This window comes from Chrysemys picta, chromosome 4 (assembly GCF_011386835.1).
Source record: "Chrysemys picta bellii isolate R12L10 chromosome 4, ASM1138683v2, whole genome shotgun sequence".
NCBI lineage: Eukaryota > Metazoa > Chordata > Testudines > Emydidae > Chrysemys > Chrysemys picta.
The window spans coordinates 64,133,706-64,159,363 of record NC_088794.1 but is presented as its reverse complement, the minus strand read 5'-3'; the positions used below and the strand labels follow the sequence as shown (position 1 = coordinate 64,159,363).

General features: G+C 39.3%; 1 long non-coding RNA gene across 2 annotated transcripts in view; it reads left to right on the top strand.

Annotated features, from left to right (window-relative positions):
* The window catches only part of LOC122174384 (uncharacterized), a 92,225-nt gene that overhangs the window by 36,962 nt on the left and 29,605 nt on the right, over nucleotides 1-25,658 (top strand). The window contains exon 3 of one of the 2 annotated variants that reach the window (XR_010600553.1): nucleotides 16,460-16,664. This is a non-coding gene — a long non-coding RNA (uncharacterized LOC122174384). Of the gene's footprint in view, nucleotides 1-16,459; nucleotides 16,800-25,658 lie in introns of those variants that run through there. The other variant, XR_010600552.1, reaches the window with a different exon arrangement.

Below are 25,658 nucleotides of genomic sequence, written 5' to 3'. Positions count from 1 at the left end.
ATGTAAAACACTGTATAAGAGCTATCTATTATTGTTGTTTCAGGCTACTTATACTAGTTTACATTTGCTTCAGGCTTCAAAAATTTTCTTCACAATTATCTGCCATAGAGACATACTTTTTAAACAATGAAAACTTAGAATCTGAAGTATAATTCTGCAGCAAAAAGCAGGCGGGGAGGATGGAATTTTGCAGCAAACTCCATTTTGTGGAATCATCATGGAGTACGTGAGCCCCTGAGTATTATCACTGACTCTACACATTAGTTTCACTCCATATAATTATTTTATTCCCTTTTTATGAACTGTGAATCACTCCTTACCATAAGTCATGTTATTTATAGAGTTCCACAAATCCACCCACCAGCACCACCAATGAGGAGTCCAGGTTGCTGTACAGTTACCATTATAATAAACAGTAGTGTAAACATTATAAAACATTGTATAAGCCAAACGAAATCCTAAGAAACAAAATAAAGCAGCATTATTAAGAGGAGGGAATGGGGGCACCTTTAATGGACACCTTTAAAACAGAAAACACCCCAGAGAAGTATTTTCTGTAAGTTTAGTAACTGGACAGAGATGGTCTGAGCTGAAAGTCCAGGGGAGGGAGTTCCTTACTTAACAAACCAGCACAGTAAACACTCTTGTCACTCACTGACCTAAAGGCTGCTGGGAATACCTTACCTTTCAAAAAAGCAGGTTCAGATTATTAAATACATTTTATTTAAGAGTTTCCCTCCCTTTCAGGTTCAACAACATTTGAAAGCTTATTAAACCCACTTCCAAAAACCCTACTTACCTGTAAAGTGCTGGTGTAGATGAACTGATGATATCAGTCTGGTGCAAATTGGTCACAATAGTTCTAAGCAAAATAAAAGCAAAGCAATATTTGTGCTGCCTCTGACACTAGGAAATACCTTCTTCCCCTGCTATAAAGACCTGGCCTCCCTGCTCTCCTTGATGTGGTTATATCCTAGCAGAACGAAAGTAAATGTGCAGCTTTTCAGCAGAACATCAACCAACAAGTGGAACCAAAATAGGCTTATCAAAGAAAATGGGACTGATTATCCCTAGAGTCAAACCAAAGAGTCTCTGATGGTGGCAGCAGGTCTCCAAGAGGAAAACAAACCTACAATACTTTTAAATAGATAGGAAAATGAATAATGGATTTTGCTGGTGGTCATTAGCAAGTTAATAATTAGTTAAGAGCCCTTGACTTGGCCTAAGTCCTTAATTCCTCAAAATGGTCATCATTATCTGCCAAGTAATGGCTTCAGTCAAAAGCCATAAATTATTGCTCATTTAAAGATTCAGCCCTGCAAGTTCCCTAAAGTGTTTCAATGATCATGAATGAGAAAGTGAAGTGAGGAAGCAGACTATTGTAGACTCAGGACCATCCAATCTGCAGGGAAGACAAAAAGTATCTCATATGAGAATACCAATCTATGTGTTAGACAGTTAAATGGAGTACAAAGCTGATTAATAACATTCCCGATAACATGTGTGTGCTCTGTACATTCAGATGGATAAGAATTGGAGGATCTGCTTCCAAGTAGAATGCTTCCAGTCAAATCTTTAGACCAACATTTTCAGAAGTGACTAGTGATTATGGGTGCCCAGCCTGGAGCACTTTAAAAGTGCCTGATTTTCAGGGAGTGCTGACCATCCACTCTGTGAAAATCAGGTACTTTTCAGGTATTGAAAACTGGGCAGCCCAAAACAAGGCATACTAAGCCACAAACTTTCATTTGTATGGAATATGTTTAATTTGGAGGACAAACAATCCCCGCCCCCAAAATGCCAGTAAAACCCAACTCTAACATGATAATATGTGGCTGATACTGAGATTTATACTGAAGTGCTAACTGAAAGCCCTACTCCTAGGTTTAAACATTAATGGAGGAAAATAAAACAATTTTGAAAATATCTAGTTAAAAGGAAAAACTATCAGCTAACACATCTTGTAGTGACCAGAGCAATTCCATACCCCCACAGTGATGTGGTTATATTTGGATGCCAGCTCTCCTCCTGCAGTGGCACTCCAACCACTAGGAAACCACTATGGCTGGTTGAAAATTCTGTCAGAACTGTTTTTCTACAGAAAATTAGGTTTTACAAAAAGTATCTCTTTCCCATGAAAAATGTTTGATTTTTCATCAAAAAACGGAATGGGGCTAAGCTTCCCAGCCAGGCTTCATCTCCCATGATGCATCACCTCCCCACACCAAAAAGGAAGGCTGTGGTGCATCTTGGGGGATGTAGTCCTTCCTCACAGCCCAACTTATAGAGGGGTTTGGGACCATGAGGAGCTGTAGTGTCATTTCAGAATTGAAATATTGCAGGCTTTGGCCAAAATATTTTTATTTTCAATTATCTGTGCCGAATACTTGAAATTTTCCGGGGGGGGGGGGGAAGATTCTGTCATTCTCTAGAAACCACTGCTTTCTCTCCTAGCACAGTCACATCCTTCAACAGGTGATTGGGCAAATTTGTAGCTAAAATTTAGGTTAGATATATGAACTGGGAGTTGGTGTAAGCCTCCCAATTCGGTTTTTTAAAACATAAAGCTTAAAAGAAGAAAGAGGAGGAGAAACATGAGAAAGGAAACAGGTAAAGTGGGCAGAATGGGAAAAAATCTGCAATTTTAAACAGGCCTCTCTTCTTATTGTGCAAAAAGTTGGTTGCCCTTTCAGCAGCAGTTTGTGATCGAGCAAACACTTTTAACTCATTTTCTTCTGAAAAAGCTAACCTGGACTCCTATTATTCCCAGATAAAAATATATTAAGAGGGAGTTAAGGTTGAGGATACATATCAGTAAATTAGCATAAAACACATTACAGGAATGTTGCAATTCTCCTAAAAACAAACACTACAAACCTAGGAAATTCAGAATTAAGGTTAAATTTAAAAACAATCCAAATGTTAAGGTGTGGAAATACACAATTAATGCATCCTTAAAAACCTTAATTCTGCCTTGGAGTGATGCCAATCATTTGACTATGGTTAGTGCATAATAGCCCTTATAATTCCAGATAAGATTAAATTGATTTTTAAAGACAAAAAATATTTGTTCATTTTTTACTCATGATATAATTACAAGGAAGATAGTGGTCCTCAACAGCACAAGGAGCCACTATTTTCCCAGAGGGCAATTTGCCTTTAATACCATTGGAAACAACAGGAGGCAGTGGCCATTTTGAAAGAGGGACCCACCATCTTTCCTGGGGGCAGCCCCTGGCCTCTGTCTCATTGACAACAATTGGAAATTTCCAGTGCAGAAGCATTCCCTCCAGCATATTTTCTAGAGCTTTGTGGGGTCTTACTGTACTCTTGCTAAGGACTTGAATTCCAGATGTTGTCAGTACCAAGGAGTTACAACTGACATTAAGCCCCTTTGCTTCTGGTCCTCCCTGCAGTCACTGTAGTTGTGGCACAATGGGGAAAAACATTCCTGTGAATACTGGCACTTGAAAGAGACATATCTGGTACAAAGGGCAGACTTTTGTTCAACATCTCTGATGCTAGTGGTGGATCTGGCTTTTGGACAGTTGTCCTGGTACATGGAGTGTCAGCAAAGTAGTTACATTTTGGTGCAAGTCTTTCTTTTTTCCAACAGTTGTGAATTAAAGGTAGAGTTTTCACCTTTGAATTTCCTGGCTTTTCTTTTAATGCTGCTTTTCTTCTAAAGGTCTCAATGTTAAGTGTAAGAACATGCAATGGCTTAAGTCAATTAAAGTAATGATGCCAGTTTTCATTTCTTTTTGTTTGGCTTATAAGGCGTGCTGAGGGACAAATCCTTAACCAGACCCCTAAGGTGAAGTAGCCTGGAACAGGCATGGGTGAGAGAAGTCTTCCCTCCAGATCACAGAATAGCAGAACTACTCCTATAATTCGTTATCTAAATAAAATAGATTCATTCTAAACAGATTAACAATTGTTCACAAACTTTCCCTAGGCAGTTAGGAGTTGAAGGTAAAGCCTGAGGGTGAAATCTTACTTCCATTGAAGTTAATGGGAATTTGCCATTGGCCTCAATGGGGTCAGGATTTCATTCTGAGGCAGCTGAAGGCCCTGCAACTGAGGGTAATGACCTGTGGATCTACCTAGCCATGGATTCACAAGCTCCACACCCTTTCAGCCCTGTTTCAACCTCTTCTGCATGCTAGTGCATGAGAAACCCTGTGCAGTGGACCCATACTGGCTCAGCTGTTCCTTGGACTCCCTGTGGCTAGTATAGAAAAAACAGGATTTGGCCAAAGTACATAATATGAAAGATGATTAGAAATATACAACTGCCAATACAATATGGTGCCTCTTTTTTGAAGAAATGATAAAAATAGCAAAGAAACAACACTTCTGTTCTTTCTATGACAGACTGGCATTCTTCCAGCAGACTTAAGTACTTTTTGTACTGGGGGGAAGGGGAGGAAATGATGGGATATGGTCCAAGATTAGTCATACAAACCTAAGAAATATGGAATAAGAGGCTGGGCTGAAGCAGCCAAAGTGGTACCACCAGCTGCAGGCCCATTAATTAATGTTCTGCGGTATGTAGCAGGAAGAATGACCCTGATACTTGCTGAATACAAGGAGATAACTTTAACAGAGCAGCTGTGCTTTTCTTACAGAGGTATATTTATCCAAGAAGAACCTTGCACATTTTCCCCCATCTCACAAGGCAGTAAATTAGTTCTAATTGCAGAGATATGTAATGAAAGCTGCGCCCGACCTTCTGCAGCATTTGAAGGTTTATTTTACGGGTTTAGGTTTTCTTTGAGTGTCTAACTCAAAGAAAGGAAGAAAAAAAGAACATGAGAGAAAATGTAGGTTTTATGGATCTATAAAATCACCCTGCTTTAGATAAATGTATGTTCCAGTGCAACTTACACAGTATAATTTAACACTGAAGTTCCGTGGCTGGCAGTGCGACGCACTATATACACTATATTACATATCTTTCTCCATTTGCAGTTCTCCTCTTAACTTAGACATAATTAACAGTGTTATCTCCTCAAAAGGGAAAATGTGTATTTACCCAGAGCTGAAGAGAATGTACTCTACTCCTAGCTTTATGAATCAATGTGAAAAAATAACAATAACCAATAGTAGATACAGGGCCAAACTCTGTATACAAATTCCATTGAGTTCAATGTGTATTTTTCTTGATTAAAGACAATAAAAGTTAGATCAGAATGTGCTCTTCATATACTTACAAAACTCCCAGTGAAGATCTCTATCTTACATTCTGGGTACTTACAGAAGATCCATTCCTATCAATAGCCCAGATACATTTCTGCCCAACCTTTCCTCTGCCAAGGTTTTCACACTCAACAGCTGTGAATTGGGTTTCTTGAATATATGTTATCTAAAAAGTTCTTTTAATAGGATTAATAATATTTGCAACCACTAAATTATCCAGCAACTACTGTATTTACATACTGCAGTGATGAGTGCTACAGAAGAAAACAAAAGATAGACTAAATTCTAAGGCAATGCAGTTTGTCTGTTGTCCTGTTCTTTTGAGCTACGTAAACAAAAACAAAACAAAGGGGGCTAAAAATAGGAAAAGGACCTCCCACCCAGACCCCAATCCAGCAAAGCACTTAAGCATGTGTTTAACTTTAAGAATGTGAGTATTTCTATTGACTTCAATGAGACTCATCACATGTTTAAAGTTAAGCACATGATCAAGTGCTTTGCTGGATCAGGACCCAATATAACCGAGGTATACATATCTATACAAATACTCTTTGGTGTAGAATGAGCATTAGGCAAAATAAGTAAACCAAAAGGGGAGAGCATGCCCATACTGCTTGCCCCAAATAACACCTCTCTCATACTAGGACAGAGATCGGCAACCTTTGGCACGTGGCCCACCAGGGTAAGCCCCCTGGCAGGCCGGGCCAGTTTGTTTACCTGCCCTTACTTTGGCAAATCTCCCATTGACTTCAGTAATTAAGTGTAGAAAGGTTTGTTTTCCTGCCGCATCCACATGTTTGGCCAATCGCAGCTCCCACTGGCCGCGGTTCGCCGCTCCAGACCCATGGCGGCTGCAGGTGGGTGGAGGGATGTGCTGGCCACAGTTTGCTGTTCTCAGCCAATGGGAGCTGTGGGAAGTGGTGGCCAGCATGTCTCTCAGCCCGTGCCGCTTCCCACAGCTCCAATTCTCAATGATTGGGAAAACCCAATCATTGAGAACTTTCTCCAGCTCAGGAAATGAAGTGCACATCGTTGGACATTTTTTCTTGCTTCTTGGCATGTCTTCTAGTGTTTTATTTCTTTGCCATTCTCGTACTTGCTTCTTATTGAGAAAAATTGAACTTTAGGGAAGCACGAGTTTTTAAGTGTTTTGTTTACATGGACATGAACTGAGAAAAATTATATAATCGATATCCGTACGTTTTATTTATACTAATACTTCTTTTATCTCAATTATAACATAACAAATATACAATTTAAGTAAAAATAAAATTTTAGCAAATTTTTAAAGAAGTGAATCCAGAATTGCCGTTCCATCATCAGCGATCTACAACAGGGATTGGCAAACTTTGGCTCACGGCCTATCAGGGTAAACCACTGGCGGGCCAGGACATTTTGTTAGGTAAACGTCCCGGCCCGCCAGCAGCTTACCCTGATGGGCCAGGAGCCAAAGTTTGCCAACACCTGAAATATAGGGTCGGTGAACAAGTATATATGGTATTCAAGTCTTGCTTTTCATTATACTGATTCACTAGACCAGCTAACTTTTCTTCCACTGCTTCTATATTGTCATTGGTCATTACTATGCAGATCTCAGCTTCTTGAAATTATTTTATGTCTTTTCTAGAATTAAAAGAGGTGTTATGGTTGGGATTTCCAAAAATATTTATGGCTGAACTCTGCTTCCACTGAAGTCAGTGGGAGCAGAGTTAAACCAGTACAATGCTTTGAAAAATCCACCCTAAGTTTCTTTCCAATTTTGACTAATGTGGACCTAATTATCATTAGCAGGTCCCCTGGTGCAGAAGATTCTTTGTTTTCCTGCTTATTGCCAGAGAGCATGTTGCTAAACCATATCTTGACGTTTCCCAAACCTATTGCAGCCAAGATAGATCCTTCCAATAATTGTTGGACTTACAGTAAAAAAAAAAAGAAAAGAAAAAGAGCCCTACTAATAAACAGCTTACAACATCAGATATATGACAAAGCTCACTGGGACGAGGGAGCCGCATGTCAGCAATTGCTGTCCATCAGATGCACTATGTGTAAGGCTACATTTATGTCATGGAGGTCATGGAAAGTCACAGAATCCATGATATCCAGAGACCTCTGTGACATTCTCTGCTTCAGACCCAGGGGCTGCAGGACTCTGGAGCTGACAGCCAGTGGGGCCTTGGCTGGGTTCCAGCAACAGGTGACAGCAGCGACAAGTGACAGGGGGCTCCCTGCAAAGTTCCAGTTCCACCTCCTCAGGTGACAGACTCCTGAGGAGGCCCTCTTCAGGGTTCCAGCGACAGGTTACAGCCTTGCCCAAGGGGAGAGGGATGCCTCCGGCAAGTGGCTGGGGTGTCCTGTTTTCTCTTTGGGAAATATGGTCAACCTGCAGGTCTCAGCCACCGTGGGTGGAGGGGGAACCCCACAGCTCCCAGCCACCACGGTGATGGGGGAAACCATGGAGCCGCAGCAGCAAAAGTCACAAACAGGTCATGGCTTCCATGAATTTTTGTTTATTGCCCGTGACCTGTCCGTGACTTTTACTAAAAATAACCATGACAAAATCTTAGCCTTAATTATGTGATCTCCCATTCAATTTTGACATATTTCTTTTAAGAAAATGGTTATTATGAAAATCCCAAACCCATTAGGTTGTCCACTGGTACTCCCATCCTCCCTGCATGTATGATCAGCTTCAGGAAGTAGCCAAATTTTCTAACACCATTTAGATGTATAAGCAGATGGGTCCAATGACATATGTGGCATCACTTGCTATAAGCTCCATTTACAAACATTTGGACCAGTTGCCTCTTTGCTGCAAAAGTAGATGGTGGCTCCTCTACTTTAAACAGGAGTGTTTAGTTTAAAGCAAAGCCCTAAAACTGAACTTTTAGGAGAAAAGACTGTCTTTCATCGTTCTTAAAGCCTGCAAAGTTCTAGGGGTTAGATCCAACTCCCAATGAAGTCAATGGAAGAGTTCCTGTTCACTTCAAGGGGAGTTGGACCAGGCCTTTGGAGAGTTTCAAAAATAACAAGAATGTGAAAGAGAATAGGATATAAAAATAAAATTTATTGCCTCCCAAACTGCCCTATTCTTTTTTTTTAACCTCTCAGTAGTAGTTACTTGTGTCTTCTGCATGTTTTAGCATCAGGAAAACATATAAACCATTTTTATTGCATAGAACAGGAATTTATCTGTGCATTTCAGCTTAGATCTGCAAGAATCCACTTATATTTTAGAACTGAAGTGAGAAAACAAAGTTAAATTCAGTTTTATCCTGTGTGCAGCAATTACTCTAGCTGTCAGCACAAGTCATTTTTACTGCCAGAGTTAAAGTGTGAAGAGTCAGATGGAGTTCCACAAGAAATAGTGTATGTTCATATAAATTAGATCACGCCTTCTACAAGGTCTGTTGCCTCTCATTTGACAACGCAAATACTTTAGGCCTAATAAGTACCATTGGTCACAAGCAACAGCAAACTACAAAGCAGAACTAAGAGGGGCACAAATACCATTTATTCAGGCAATAAAAACTAATTATCTCCTTTGTAAATGATTATCCAGATTCAATAACACAGATAGGTTTTCCTAAATTCTCCCAATCTTTGCAGATACAGAGTAAAATCCTGTACCTATTAAAGTCAAAGGGAGTTTAGTCACTGATGCCAATGGGGCAAGATTTCATCTTTAGTATCTAACTTTAACTGCCATTCCCAGTGAAGTTAATGGGACCAGGATTTGGCCCTCGGTGATTTGTTTTCAATAATAAACAGAATTCAGATGTGTATTTTATATGGTTGGTTTCACATATAGTATTGGAACCTGGTCCTGTGAGGGGCTTAGTACCTGCTACAAGACACCAAGTTTCCTTTGCTGCCACGGGCAATGCTAAATACTAGTGAATACTTGTCAAGTTCTAATCTATTTTTGGTTATAAATATAAGCATATTTCAGAGAATGCTGCACTTTTAGATAACAAATTGTGCCACGTTTGTTTAATCCTGACAGATCTATGTGTCTGATTTTCTTTAAAACAAAATGCAAAGATAAGATCTGAAATCAAACTCTAAAGTATAACTGTCAAAGGTTTTACTAAATACTGTGTGCCAGAAGCTGCTCTAAGTTATACTGGTGTAAATCCTGAGTAACTCTAGTGAGTTCAGTGGGGTTACTTTGAATTTACACTAAGAAGAAAATTAGGCCTACATTTACTATATGAAACTAGTATTGTTTGTTAGCACTGCTAGTTGCAAAAATATTGTGTGTATGCATACATATGAGAAATAGTTAATTTAATAAAATATTATATTATATGATGAAAAATCAAATGTCTAACATGTGTGAGCCACAAAACCAGCATTAATAGCTAAAGCTCTTCAATAGAAGCCATTTTATGTGGAAAAGGATAATATATAAACAAAGTGCTTTATCTGGGGTATGACTAGAAGCTCTGAGATTGTAATGTGCTTTAAGATAACATTCCAAACCTATCCTTTTAAGTTTTCAGCCAAGAATTTGTTTTTATAATTTCTTTACTGTTGGCAAAAATGAAACTTTAGTCCAGCCTGTGAAGCTCTCACTCACTGTTGCCACCACTCCCACATTTTTTGCCAAAAATGATACAAATGTTTTGAAAGCCCAAACCCGCAAGGAATTGGCTCTAACTACTCTTTGTCACCATTGCTTTCTTTGTGTCCCCTTTATTATATTGAGCATGAGATGTTAGGAGAAGGTCTACTAAAAATAAGAATAACAACATTGTTTAATCTAAAAATATATCTTGATCCTGCAAATTCTCTCACACACATCCCAGAGAATGCTGGCCTTTAGATGACAAACTGATCTAAAGAGCAGTGACACTCATTTAGATAGTCCTATGTACTTCAATGGGGCTACTCACATAACTAATGCCTCCTCCTGTAAGGGTTTGCAGGCTCTGGCATCACAACACTAAGAGTTTATTTACACTTGGAAGTTAATTTGGATACAGGTAGGGTGTGAATTTAAACACAATAGCTATTCTTGAATAGCAGTGTGTGTGGACACTCTTGCTCCAGAATAACTCCATGTGCAGACAAACCCTAAAGGTAAGATTTTCCAAAGTGCTCAGTGTTGACCTAACTCTGCTCCTGTTGAAGTCAATAGTAAAACTCCCAGGGTGATATTCTGTGCTTTGACTCATGGAAGGGAAACTAGGGTGGTTTTAACCCACCTTTATACTACTGGAGTCTGGTCTGCTTTGGGTCCAGTGGGGTCTCTGGAGTAATCTAGACAGCCCTACAGCTGTCCTTCCATTCTCAGCATGCCCCCTATACTGCAGCTTGCACATGGTCATCCATAGAATCATCCAGGGTAGCTTTACACAGTTCCTGCTGTCCCCCTACCAGGTACAGGGATTTCTTGTCACTTAACACAGCTAGAGCAGCACACTGGGGCTCAGTTGGGGCTTGGGGGACAGAGCTCCCTACTCCAGTGTCTTCAATGGGATCAAAGTTAAGCCAATGTTGAGCACTTATAAAAATCCCATAATAAAATAACTACAAATTATATCATGCCTATTTATGAATTTTAAAAGGGAAAAAAGCTGCCCTTGATTCATTCTCCCTTATGTTCACTGATAGCTGCACTGCGCCAAATCCAATAGCCTTAACTTTGGCAAATCTCCCACTGACTTCAGTAAATAACTGTAGAAAGGACTGCAGAATGTGGCCCAATCCTAGGGCTAGGCAACAAAGTCTGTTGTTGATATTTGCCTGGTTTTGAGCATGTATAAGATTCACAAAATTAAAACTATTTTACAAAAGCTCTAAACTCTGCATGGAAATTTCATGTAAAAATGTGACCGATAAGAGGATGACTTGAAAAATTTGCAGCAAATTTTCAATTTTTTTTTCTTTAGTTTTGAACGTTTTTTTGAGAAGGTGACTGAGATTGGTTGTGTAACTCACATGGTATTTGTTCTGCTCTAGTGCCCTGATTGATGGATCCTACTTCATGTGCTGTTGATAATTAGCAGACACGGTTTTAATTCATTTTCTCAGAAGGAATCAGTGTATTTTGTGTGCCGTCTTTGGGCCAGTCAGAAAAATAAAACAAAGTATCTGCGCAGCTGGTGCAGTTCTTTGTTAATCATCACCCCAGAAGACCATCCAGGATTTGAGGTGGGGAAGAGTAGCCTTGAATAACTATCCCCTGAAGACAGTGAAAGGAAGAACAGTCCATAGTCTAAAATTACCCTAGGGTACCCAAGGGTACCCACAATTTCTTCCCCACAAGAAGACAACACCAGGTATAGGGGCTGTAGGGCAGAGCCTGGCACAAGGACTACTAAATGAAGTAAATTTGTTTGGGAACAGAAAGCTGCACGGCTTGATGGAGTCCTCTGTAGGTCCAGTTAATTCAGATAAGCATTCAAAATCTGAACCTTTGGAGATTCTCCCATTGCAAGTTTTATAGCTATGAAGAAGCTGGTGCTGAGCGTGTGTTTATATACAGTTTGGCTATATGAGTGCTGGGGCATGCATGTTTTATATTTTATTTCCTTTCTGTCATACTGTTTAGAGCAGTGCAACTAAAATCAGAATCTGGCCAACAGTGGACAAACAACAGGAACTGGGTTATTAGATTATTATTTTTATTATGTATACACTTCTGTGGTGTGCATGGTGCTTGACAAATAAATATAATGACAGGTCCCTAAAGGATCTTACAATCTCAATTAGAATTTGCACAGCAAAGGAAGTGACAATAACAAAGGGGTTTGGTAAGGTAGTATAGGAGGAAGAGCATTACAACAGTGACCACTCATGAGATGTGGTTAATATTATGTACACATCTTGTTAGGTCCTCTTAGATAAAAAAGAAGAAAATCCAAAAGTTTAACATATTAGGGTTTATGGAAGCTGTTTGGCATGAAAGCTGAGGTGTGGGAGGGGGTCAACAATGTAAAATGCTGCTGACAAAAAGGAGTCTGGAGGAGGGATGTGAAGGACAACAGTGTGGTGCTGTGGTGCACATGATCAAGGGAGATATTTCAAGCACAGGGAGAGTCATGGGACAGGGCAAACAGCTGCTTACAGGAGAAGAAATGAGCATAGTGTCAAGGAAAGATGTGCTGATACCATAGGTTGGGAGAAAAGTATTAGAAGAGACACCAAGATAAAGGCAGGGGTGGATCTGAATAGAGCCTTGAAGATGTGGATGAAGTGTTTGAATATGATATGGAAGTAAATCAAGAGCTAGGCCCCTATCGAGCAGAGCACTAAGCAGATGCTTAAAGTTAAGTGTGTGGGCAGTCTCACTGGCTTCATTGGAATGACTTACATGCTTAAAGATAAGCACATAATTAAGTGCATTCCGGCACGTGATCCTAATGCAGGGACTCAAGCAAGGGGTTGCCATAGTGAGAGTGGTAGGTACACAGCAGTGCTCTGAGCATAGTGTAGGATCCTGATAGGAAGCAGAGATGACTTATAGGTGAATGCAAAGTTTTCACACACACAGTTGCATGACCATTACAAAACCCTGAACACATGTACCACATTCTCTGCCCCATGTTTTGATTGCCCCAGAACATTTCCATTTTAGAAAATTAATTGACTTTTTCTTTTCTCTTTTGTTCAATATGTATGTGTGTGTATGATTTCCATGATGCCCTCACTGAGAGGATAAATGAATTTATTTGCTTCAGACAGACTTTTTTTTAAAGTCTTTATGCATTTAAGTTTAACTCTTTTAACTCAGGCTGTCATGCAACAGATTTTGCCACACAAAGTAATTTAAAAATCCAAATAATTTACAGTTCAGGTAGCATTTCCAAAGCAACCTAGTTGGGGAAAGTGTACTGATTAAATATTCCTTTAGCAGTTAGTGAAGATGTGATACATAGCACCTGTACTGGACCCTTAAATCAATATCAAGGTCTCAAAGTCTTGCTTTATAGATTGAGCTGCACAAAGATGTAATTCATAGATGACAGACCAGTTGTTCAGTTAGACAAGGAGCTATCATTCTGATCCCAATATGTATGATGGGAACCTTGGGCCAAGGGAAGTACTCAAAAATTAGACTTTGTTCAAAAGAGTTAACAATTTGAGTACACATCTACCCCGATATAACGCAACCCGATATAACATGAATTTGGATATAATGCGGTAAAGCAGTGCTCCGGGGGGGGGGGGGGGCTGCGCACGCCAGTGGATCAAACAAGTTTGATATAACACGGTTTCACCTATTACATGGTAAGATTTTTTGGCTCCCGGGGACAGCGTTATATCAGGGTAGAGGTGTATTATGTAAAAATCTGGGTGCCACATTCCAGGAAAGATGTGGACAAATTGGAGAAAGTCCAGAGAAGAGCAACAAAAATGATTAAAGGTCTAGAAAAAATGACCTGTGAGGGAAGACTGAAAAAATTGGGTTTGTTTACTCTGAAGAAGAGAAGTCTGAGCGGGGACATGATAACAGTTATCAAGAACATAAATGGTTGTTACAAGGAGGAAGGAGAAAAATTGTTCTCCCTAACCTCTGATGATAGGACAAAAAGCAATGGGCTTAAATTGCAGCAAGGGCAGTTTAGGTTGGATGTTAGGAAAAACTTCCTGTCAGGGTGGTTAAGCATTGGAATAAATTGCCTAGGGAGGTTGTGAAATCTCCATCACTGGAGATTTTTAAGAGCTGGTTAGACTAACACCTTTCAGGGATGGTCTAGATAATACTTAGTCCTGCCATGAGTGCAGGGGACTGGACTAGATGATCTCTCGAGGGCTCTTCCAGTCCTACAATTCTTTGCTTATATGAAACAGGAACTCATTAGCCCTAATGACTATAATCTCCAAGGTGACGGATGAGAGTCTGAGAATGAAGTATTTTGCTTCTGGAACTAATAGTTGGCAAAATCAAGGTCAGACAAACAACGTGCTGGGAAAATATATAGCTTTTCACGCTGAATTTTTTTTCTGTTTTTTGACCAGCACCTGCTGAAAACTTATTGTGCTAGTACTCAGAACAGAAGTGTTTGGTCTAGAGATCAGAACTTGAGAGGCATAGACACAGCATTGTGTAAGACCAATACAAATATTCCTAGAGTTTGAATTCTTCATATTTTTACAATTATTTAGAAAAGGATTTTAAAAGCAAATTAGCAGACTTCTCTATTCAGAAAGCTGATCTTATGGCATTGTTTTGGAATCTCTATTACTCATTTATCGCCTATAAAAGGCATTTTAATAGTATTGGCGGGTGAACACAGCAACAAAAAATGTCAAATTAATCAAAGGAAATTTCCACTGCTCTTCAGTTTTTAGACACATGAAAACTTAATTTAACCCCATCAACATCTCCATCTTCCCAACTTTCTACATTGTTGTTGTTGTTGTTGCTGCTGGTGGTTAAAGGCCAGGGTTATTGCCCTAGGAGATTGATTCCTGTGATGTTTATTATTATTTTGACCATGCTTGATGAACCTGGTCCAGGGATGGAGCAGCAGAATGATTTTTTTTTGTACCTGCTAGTGGCCTAATTTTCAAAGAACTGAGAAGCCACACTGTCATAGTTTTCATTTAAAAATCTGATGTTTCAAGCCTGTTGGTTATGAAGATAACCTTGAAAATCAGGAACGGCACCAGGGTTTTTGCTGCCCTAGGCGGCAGCGCTCCTCCTCTGAGCATTTGGCAGCGGGGGTCCTTCCACTCCGCGTCTTCGGGGCACTTCGGTGGCGGGTCCCGGAGTGAGTGAAGGACCCACTGCCGAATTTCCGCCGAAGACCTGGAGCGGAAGGACCCCCGCCGCCGAATTTCCGCCCCCCAAATCCTGCTGCCCTAGGCGACCGCCTAGGGTCGCCTAGTGGAAGCGCCAGCCCTGTTGAAAATGTATAAATGGATACACTGTTGTCTTGTTGAGTCTACAGTCAGAAAGACTGAAACAATAACATCAAACCAGGTCTGATCTGTGTCTTACTCAGGTGGGAATTATAAAGACAAATTAACAATAGTTACCATAATAAATAGCAATAAAAACAATGTCCTATCATTGTGCCTTTCACTGTAAGATTTCAAAGCACCCTTTAATTACTAATTAATTAAGCTACACATGTGAAGGAGTGGCGTATTGGTATCCCCACACTGCTGCATACTACAGTGGACTCTTGGGCCTCTCTGCCCTAGAGTGTGTTGAAGGGCCAGATGCAGCTCAACTGGATCCAGAGGAATGCATAGGGTCACAGAGAAGAAGAAAAGAGTGGGCAGACTTGCTTGCCCCACTGAAGATGACGAGAGAAAGAATTTGGAGGGAGAATGTGCTGCAGGCCTCCCATAAATAGAGAGAGGGAGAGAATGGGGTGGAAAAGAATACCACCATTCCCCTCCACCCTCCACCCTCTGACAATTCAAGCCCAAGACTGTTGGGGTGTCTTATAGGGATGGGTGAGAATCGTTGGGTCTGTGTGAGGAAGGAAGGGTCATATGGTTTGAGAGATGTGAGGCTCTAGTGCAGTTAAGCATTCAAACTTTTCCATATATGAACTTTTAGGTGCCTAGGCTAACCAAGCCCATGCCTAAAACCTCCAGAGGTTCATCTCTTCCCTTCTTGACTTCCAAAAGGGGAGACCTATTTTGAAACAAACAGGATAAATGTTTTGATTGCTTTGTAATGAAACAAGTCACTCTTCGTAGTGAGGTCTAATCTATTTATTTTACGGTTTTGTATTAGCACCCAGCACAAGGGTATCTGAGTGCGGAGTCCCTACCTCCACGCCACAGAGCACACAAACCCCGAGGTAGTGCTCAAAATCGCCCTTCTTTATTGGTAACTTAGAAACAATGACACAATACAAATCTCAATCTAAACTTCCTCCTTCAGATTGGCAGTTCCTGGTGTTCACCTCCTAGCTCTCCAGTTCTCTCATCTTAGAGGCCCACACTCACCTTCTTAAGTATAGTATGAAGTTAATGAGCCCCAGCCAGTCTGCAGAACTTCACTGGCCTTATGAAGAGTTAAAAACTTGTTAACAATGTGGCAGGAGAGCCCTCTCACTCTCTTACATTCTCATGTACAAGGTGACATATATAGGTTTACTCCAACAAATGGACACAACAGTGGGTACAATTCTTTGAATGATCTCTGTAACATTTCCTTTTTGAATTATGTCAGCAGATCAAATACTATTCCACACAAGTATCAAGGATGCAGAAAGAAAAGAACTGTGGATTTAAAAGTCTCTAAAGGGTTTATTAATTTTGCTTTGGTTGTTTGTTGTTAATCTTTTAGGCTTTCATGACTTCCTCTTATTCAGATTGTGAGGCCAAGTGAGCTGTGTGGAAAAGAAATGAAGAAGAAAGAAAGAGGAGAGAGAGGAAGAAGGAAGGGAAAATCTTCAATTGTTACAAGGAAAGCAACAAAAAATATGATTCCTTGAAGGACCCATCTTTCTCTTGACTCTCCCCATCCTGCTCCAGTATCAGAGCGATTGCCAGTATTTAATAACACTTTATCCACAGCTAAGGGGTGCTGCTTCTGTTATTCAACTCTTATTTTTAAAATTGCTAACGCTGTGAAGTTTGAATTTTTTGGTTGTGCTTTTTTTTTAATTAAAAAAGAGTTGAAAGAGGATGCAGTTTTGTGTGAGGTGCTACTAAAAATACTACACAACTACTAAGTATACTTAATATACAAAATTCTGGCTAATGGAATAACATGCCAGTGTACAGGGACTGTTATGTGAACAAACCAATGGAAAGAATCTATTTCATATATAATATGCAGACACACACATATATACCCAGAGACTATGATGCCAATGGGAATTTTCCTTTTTTTCTACTTTTATTATTAGTAAGGCTGCAAGTCTGTCATGGAGGTCACAGATTTTGTGACATTCTGTGACTTCTGCAGCAGCTGGTGCTGGCTCGGGGCTGCCCAAGCTGGGCATCCCCTGGGCTAGCAGCAGCAGTTTGGGTGTGTGGGAGGGGGCTCATGGCTAGGGGCAGGGGGTTGGAGGGTATGGGGGGCACTTACCTCGGGGTGGGGAGCCCCCCGGCTCCCACTGGCATGGCCCTGCAGCTCCTAGGTAGTGGAGGGGCCAGGGGGCTCCGTGAACTTTTGTTTACTGCTGGTGACCTGTCCATGACTTTTACTAAAAATACCCATGACTAAAAGGCAGCCTTAATTATTATTAGTAGAAATAATAGTATTAGAACAGCACCTTTTGGTTAAACCAGAGGCATGGTGCTACAGCAAATCAGATTTTTACAAACTAAAATGGATTGGGCTGGGTCAGCACTTGGACTGGAAGCCTGTAAGGAAAATATAAAGTGCTGCAAGAAACTGTATTGGTGATTGGAGGATAGCTAATATGATGCCAGTTTTTAAAAAGGGCTCCAGAGGTGACCCTGGCAATTACTGGCTGGTAAGCCTGACTTCAGTACCAGGCAAACTGGTTGAAACTATAGTAAAGAACAAAATTGTCAGACACGTAGATGAACATAATTTGTTGGGGAGTAGTCAACATGGTTTTTGTAAAGGGAAATCATGCCTCACCAATCTACCAGAAATCTTTGAGGGGGTCAACAAGCATGTGGACAAGGGGGATCCAGTGGATATAGTGTACTTAGATTTTCAGAAAGCCTTTGTCAAGGTCCCTCACCAAAGGCTCTTAAGCAAAGTAAGCAGTCATGGGATAAGAGGGAAGTTTCTCTCATGGATTAGTAACTAGTTAAAAGATAGGAAACAAAGGATAGGAATAAATGGTCAGTTTTCAGAATGGAGAGACGTAAATTGGTGTCCCCCAGAGATCTGTACTGGGACCGGTCCTATTTAACATATTCATAAATGATCTGGAAAAGAGGTAAATCGTGAGGTGGCAAAATTTGCAGATGATACAAAACTACTCAAGATAGTTAAGTTCCAGGCAGACTGCAAAGAGCTACAAAAGGATCTCTCAAAACTGGGTGACTGGGCAACATATTGGCAGATGAAATTCAGTGTTGATAAATGCAAAGTAATGCACATTGCAAAACATAATCCCAACTATACATATAAAATGATGGGGTCTAAATTAGCTGTTACCACTCAAGAAAGAGATCTTGGAGTCATTGTTGATAGTTCTCTGAAAACATCCACTCAATGTGCAGCGGCAATGATAAAAGTGAACAGAAAGAAAAGGATATATAATAAGACAGAAAATATCATAGTGCCTCTATATAAATCCATGGTATGCCCAAATCTTGAATACTGCGTGCTCCATCTCAAAAAAGATATATTGGAATTGGAAAAGGTTCAGAAAAGGGCAACAAAAATTATTACGGGTATGGAACGGCTGCCGTATGAGGAGAGATTAATAAGATTGGGTTTTTCAGCTTGGAACAGAGACGACTAAGGGGGGGATATGATAGAGGTCTATAAAATCATGACTGGTGTGGAGAAAGTAAATAAGGAAGTGTTATTTACCTCTTCTCATAACACAAGAACTAGGGAACACCAAACGAAATGAATAGGCAGCAGGTTTAAAACCAAACAAAAGGAAGTATTTTTTCACACAATGCACAGTCAAGCTGTGGAACTTCTTGCCAGAGGATGTTGTGAAGGCCAAGACTATAACAGGGTTAAAAAAAGAACTAGATAAATTAATGGAGGATAGGTCTATCAATGGCTGTCGCCCATTGCCAGAAGCTGGGAATGGGCGACAGGGGATGGATCACTTGATGATAACCTGTTCTGTTCATTCCCTCTGGGGCACCTGGCATTGGCCACTGTCAGAAGTCAGGATACTGGGCTAGATGGATCTTGGTCTGACCTAGTATGGCCGTTCTTATGTTCTTATTTAGTAAGTTACACTCTTCCGATTGAATTGTTGCTGAACTAGTGTTCTAGCCTGACACCAGAGCGCACTGTGGTGCTAACTGTGCCATCTTTTGGATGAGATGTAAAGCAGTTAACCTGTGATCATTTAAGATCTCATGATGTCTAAAATATAGTGACTTCAATGGAAGTACGCTGATTTACACCAGCTGATGCTCTGGCCCATAATGACTTAATACATGAACATACACCGATAAGAGAACACTCCAAAGAGAAATCATAAGGCATCATAGGAAAATCAGTATTTCAACATCTGGGACTACTTCATTCTGTAATCTCAGTTTCTCTAAACCACTTCCAACATGATAAATATGTTTAATATATGGTCAGTTGATGTTAAAGGGGATAGCATGTACCTATTTTTCAGAAAAAGTATCATCATTGGCTAAAAATTTGAAATAGCTTTTTAAAAATTAAATTAAACTGGTTACAAAGACACTTCCTGGGTGCTATAACTGTTTCTTATTGACTTTAGCTATATCTTCTACAATCTATCATTCAACAAACATTTGTTAGGGCAGCTCTGCTTCCAGCTCCTCTCAACTTCTATAGGAGAAAACTAAATGTTTTAAGCCAAGGGTGTAAGAAGAGGTTACAGGGTCAACTTAATCTTACAAATAATCTTTGCAATGTACAAGGAGATTGTCGAACATCCTTATCTCTTCAGCTTAGAACAGTTATTTTAGTTAAAAGGCAGGATTACAGTTATCAGACCAGTATTTTTAGTTTTAGGAGATGGACTATTGATCATTACAGGCAGAAAGCTGACCTGGGTAAGCAGCACATAAAAGAAGATTTCCAGCCCAACCCATAATAAATTAAAGTGTCTGTTAGTTTAGTTAAGAGGTTTTCTTGAATTCAAATTCACATTATCGGTTAGAAAAGAATAATATAAAAGTTATATGTAACCTACCAAAATGTCAACGGTTTAATTGGAATATATACCATTTACTCTACTTGTCCTATGAATGACCACATTAATTGTGGCTTGCATGTTACGATATTAGAAAACATGTTATTTGAACTAAATTATTTTAAATTTGGAAAGGGAAATTTAAAAAAATAACATAGAAAATCAATACTACAGTAGTAAAGAGCTAATAATGTTTGCACATTAAAGCAATCTGAAATAATTTTATAGGGATAAATCCCACAGATTCATTAATGAAATATGTATAATTCTGTTTTGTATAGAAATCAGTGTTCATTTTGAAGTTACATAGGGTCTTGTTGTTGTTTTGTTTGTTTTATAGTTATCTGTCTGGGAATTTTGGAGGGGTTTTGTCGATTCAAGTTACTAAATGTTCAAGTTACCTTTAGCTTTTTCCTAGCATTTTATTAACTTTTATGTGTAATTAGAAATTATATAATAAAACATGAAGATCTTCATTTGGTTCCCAATCCAGTGGCAGTTTTCCTTAAATGGTCAAACTTTTAATAGATTTTTTGATTTTCAAAATCAAGAAAAGGGACCTGATTCACCACTGCATCACTGGACTTTCATTGGCGTAAAACTGCAGTAACACAGTGGTGAATCAGGTCCAAGAATTATTTGGAAGCAAACTACATTCTTCACTAAAACGACACACATTGTGTTTTTAACTAACCACCGCTCACCTATCCAGTCTCTATAACAAAGATCACCTTTCACAGTTCCATTCTCTTATCACTGTACCTGGTGTAGAGAAACAAAGGTGTTGGATGATTTCACAAAGAAGAATTACAGATTCATAAAAGCAATAGAAAACAGAGTAACAATCTTACTGATCTTATTGATTTTTCCTCGATTAGTAGTTCTGCTCTTTTGCAATTTGAGGGCAAAAATGGACTAACGTTAGCAGGTCTGACCTGAAAGTCTAAAAGGTATCATTGACCAGGTCTGCTACTGAATCCTCCAAGTGAGGATACCTTTTATGTAACTCCAATAGCATCTTTTTGCAGCTGTTCTGTACTGGGTAACACTACCATTAGTACTGGAGTGAATTGAGCAAATCCGGTACCTTCATACAATGAATAATTTGAATTATTTGGCTATGAAACTGTTATTTCTTTGTTTCCTGTTTACTGCACCTTTAAATTGCTAAGAACTCTGCTGTTTCCAGGTAGCCCATATGTATTCACACAGTTCAGTGCAGACTGCCACAGAAGCGAGATACACACACTGTGCTTGTTCATGGAAACCTTACTTGCTTTGTTCTTGCTTTGTTGTTCTAATCTAAAATAAAGGTCATTCTGAATAATCTAAAATAAAGGTCATGACTGAAAATATCTGTTTGCTCATAATAGGAACAACAATAGTGGAAACAAACAATTGAAGAAGGTACAAATTAAGAGAAAATGTAATAAGATAAAAAGTTAAATACTGAATTTTTCAACCCAACCTGTTTAACTCAGTTCACAGCTCATATGAATACAGTAGTTCTTTGTTGGTTGGTTTTATCACCAGAGCATTGCATAGATGGGATTTCATATGAAAAATAGAATGATTTGACTGCATTTGCTTATTTACACCTATTTCAAAATCTCTCCATTGACTAGACAGTGTAACTTTTTTTTTAAAGTGCTCTTTTTACTTATAAGCCAATGGTACTGGTCCAACATTTTAGATACTTTTTAAACTTTTTGTTGTCCTTTTTCTTTCACCGGGAATTTTCTTTTAAGGAACTTCCTTCATTCCTGGTCATACTGTAATATCTGCAGAAGGAAATATGCTTATAATAAATATCCCAGGATTTGTTGGGGTGGTTGAAAGGAGCTGTTATCTGCTATGCACTCTGTTTGTGCTCCTCTGCTGGCAATACTGTACATAGCTCACATATCTTTTTGTCTTAGCTTGTATTATTTAATGAATGTTAAGATGAGTAACTCTGTTTCACAGATAATTTATTGTTCCCTTTTATTTTATTCACGGTTATTTGCAAATAGCTTTTTGATACATTGCATGAGAGGCTATCTAACCCATTTACGATTTGGAACTGTGTGAGAGCTAAGGAATAAAGAGCTCACATGGTGTCTATAGAGAAATTAAGCTCTTATTCCTAAATGGGTATGCTGGGGACATGTGGAATATGAGTTTTTCTATACTGCATTCCCAAATACCTAACTTAGGGCCCAATCATGCAATCCTTATTCATGTGAATGACTCTTATTTGAACAGTGCCTTTGAAGTCAACACAAATAGTGAAGCTTCTCGCAAGGATAAGGATTACTCGCATGAGTATAGGTTGCAGTACGAGACCCACTGAGTTCTTCTGTATCAATGAAGTGCTAGTTTTTAATGAGGTGTTACCTACTCAGAATGAATGATAATTTTATCACAGCATATGATATTCTAATAAAGGGCCTGAACCTGAAAACTTTGCCCACAATGTCATGACTATTACCCTGACTCATCTGACAAAATCACAATAATTTAATTAAGAACAGAGTTGTGGCTCCCCAAGGAAAAAAAATATATACAGAGAAATCTTATTCTGTATTGAGTGACTTCATGATCCAGGGAATTCAAATATTTTCCTTTAAATGTACATGGACTTATGTGAAATGTCATTGTCTTGAGCATAATTTACAAAGTTAAGGTCCAAACTTGCATCTCCTTCTCATTTAAGTTATCCTTACTCTTGTGTGTAATCCCATTGTCTTCAAGATAACTACTCACATGAGAAAGGGTTGTAGGAGAAGGTCCTTAGCTGATAAACTACTACATTCAGTTGGCTGTTCCCTTACCCCCATCATCCTAACTCGTTGGCCCATTATAAAGTATTTTCACTAACAGACAGTAGTAGCAACTTGTAAACCAGCCAGTACAGCAAATCAAAGGCCAACTATTACAAATTAAAATAATCTTTTGGCAATAATTTATCAAAACTCTGGCTTATTTCAGCTGACCATCTTTCCTTTATATACAGCGAATGCTCCGGTTTGCTTTAATCAATTTTGTAGAGAGGGCTTTAAAATTCACTCACTCTACTATTCTTCCTGTCTACTGTAAAGTAAACACAGATGCCTTCTAAAAGATGAGATTGCTGATGAGAAATTGCAGTTTTGATATTTGGAGAATCTGAATATAAGTAGAGGCATCCTTTTCCTAAAGTGCTCACAGATTTACAGCTTTAAAATAATGTATTTCAACTTGCGTTTCCCCCTTTCCACCCTACACCCTGACAAATCAACCCTCTGTTCCTTGACTGATAATCTCAGTTGACTGCAATGACACCTACTGGATGTCAGAACTGATGAACTGCAGACCCTGTTGCTGCTGAATTTAGCCAGCATCACTGCCAATTTAAGGCTCAATACTACAGTCAGGCAAAACTCCAGTTGACTATAACCTTTTTCTGGTTATTTAAATTTCATTTACCCCATGAAGCATTTTTTTGTCTCTTTCAAACTCATTTCTCAACTCCCAGGTAACAAATTTTAAACATGATTACAGGCATGCTAGGATTAGTCCAGACTCTCAAAAGCACTCTCATAATCTGAGCTGCTCGGCTGCCAGCTGTTATTTTACAGCTGTTATTTATAAACTGTAGTCAAAATTCTTAGATATTTACCAAGCTACTATGCAAAATAGTGAGATACACAGTGTAACATCATGATTATGTTTTCACTGGGACATTTCTGTTTGTTCATTCCTAACTGTGAGAAATTCGCACCTGTAGCTTGGATTTGATTTAGAAAGAATTTGAAACTTTGAAGTTCAAATCACAAAGTCATATTCAGTCACAAAGTGAAGTCCACATATTTTATATGAAATGGAGACTGACTGAGGGAATTAATGCTCATAGTGCTGCTTTTTGCAGTCTAAAGGACATCTTCTGCCTTAAATCTACATGCATGTCTCCCATTTATGTCCCTAGCATAGACTCAGAGCAGAATATCAATTCAAAATCTAAGCCCAAACAACCAAGCAGATTGAGCTTTTCCTGCCGTTGGTTAAAACAAGTCTGAATAACTTTGGCCATTTCGCAAAGTGGATGGGGTCTGATTCTCTGCTTCTTTGCACTTCATGTAGCCATTTACAAAATAACAAAGTAGGCACAAAATGTTACCAGATCAGCCTGGTGGTCTTTTCCACTCACTTTGCAGTTGTATAAATAACTATAGTATGCAAGGATTGTTTTTTTGGGTGGGGGAGGTTCAATGAGATGGTGAGCCACTTTTGCACACCCATTTTGGATCCAGTGCTGAGAACAAGTAGGAAATAAGCAGTTTCCAGAGTATCACAAGCAGAGGAACATCCACAGTGGGTGGAGATGTGCAGGAAACTAATAGAAGCCCCTCCTCCTATGTTGGCTCCATTTGTTTTCAGGAGGTGAAGCCAGACACTAAGTACCAGACCCCTCTCTGGCTTCTTCTGTGTAGCTGCAAGCTGTAAGTCTTGACAGAGCCATATTTCTGGGGAGAGGGGAATCCATCTTGATACCACAGAGGGCCAGCCCCTCTCTGAAGAGACTCCAGGGTCCAAAGCAGAATTTACTTTGTGGCTTCCTATGCTCCCTAGGTTTGGAAGGCCTCTTGCCCAATCTACGACTCTCCAAACCACTCTTACTGAGGAAAGCACTAGAAGGAAACTGCAAGATATACCCTATGCAGTTTCCTAGGCTCTCTGTGCCCCTCTGATTATTTTTTCCATTGGAAGGTAAAATATGTCTCAGAATCAAGATGCAAATTAGAAGAAAATCCCCTGAATTTACTGGAAACTTAACTGACTTGCCTGATATGGAGTAAATGACATACCAATGAAATACCAAGTCAGAAACACATATCATCTGAACATACACTAAAAGGATGATATAGTTCCCAATCAGATCTTCCCTATTAACTATTTCATGGGTGTCACACGTTAGCCACACAGGCTAATCTTAAAAAGAGCAGTCTCCATATCTTGGCGATTATGCAGGCTTGTCATCCAGATTGCAGAACCTGAGCCATATTACCGAACCAGTCAAAGGACCAGCATTCGTTTTTACAAATAGAACCAGCTTCCAGTAGCTCGAAGCTGAATCTTTGCCATAAATTCATAGATACCAAGGCCAGAAGGGTCCACTGTGATCATCTACTCTGACCTCCTGTTATACACAGGGCATAGAACTTCCCCAAAATAATTCCTAGAGCATATATTTTAGAAAAACATCCAACCTTGATTTAAAAATTGTCAATAATGGAGAATCCACCAATCCAATGGTTAATTAGCCTCAGTGTCAAAAATTTACACCCTTTTTCCTATGCCTTTGGATGCACTCTTTCCTGCCATTTAGTAGAAAATTTATGGCAGCATGTGAACATTTTAATATTTCTTACAGATGCTTAGATCAATCTCTCTCCCTACCTTTTGGCTACACTCTTGACACTGGCTGAAGATTTGGAAAGATGTATTGATATTTCAAAGATAGGAAAGAGAGCATACATATTTATGGATATCCTGCAATACTTTCTATGGAAGGCAAACTATTAATGCAGTATAATAATCAACCTCCTAGTGAAACAAAGGGATAAATAAAGGGATGTATCTGTATTTGTCAGGATAATGCCAGAGGAAAGCAATGTATCTTATATTGGAAAAGGATGCTCTGACAATGAATATAAACTTGTGACTCCTGCCTCGCAC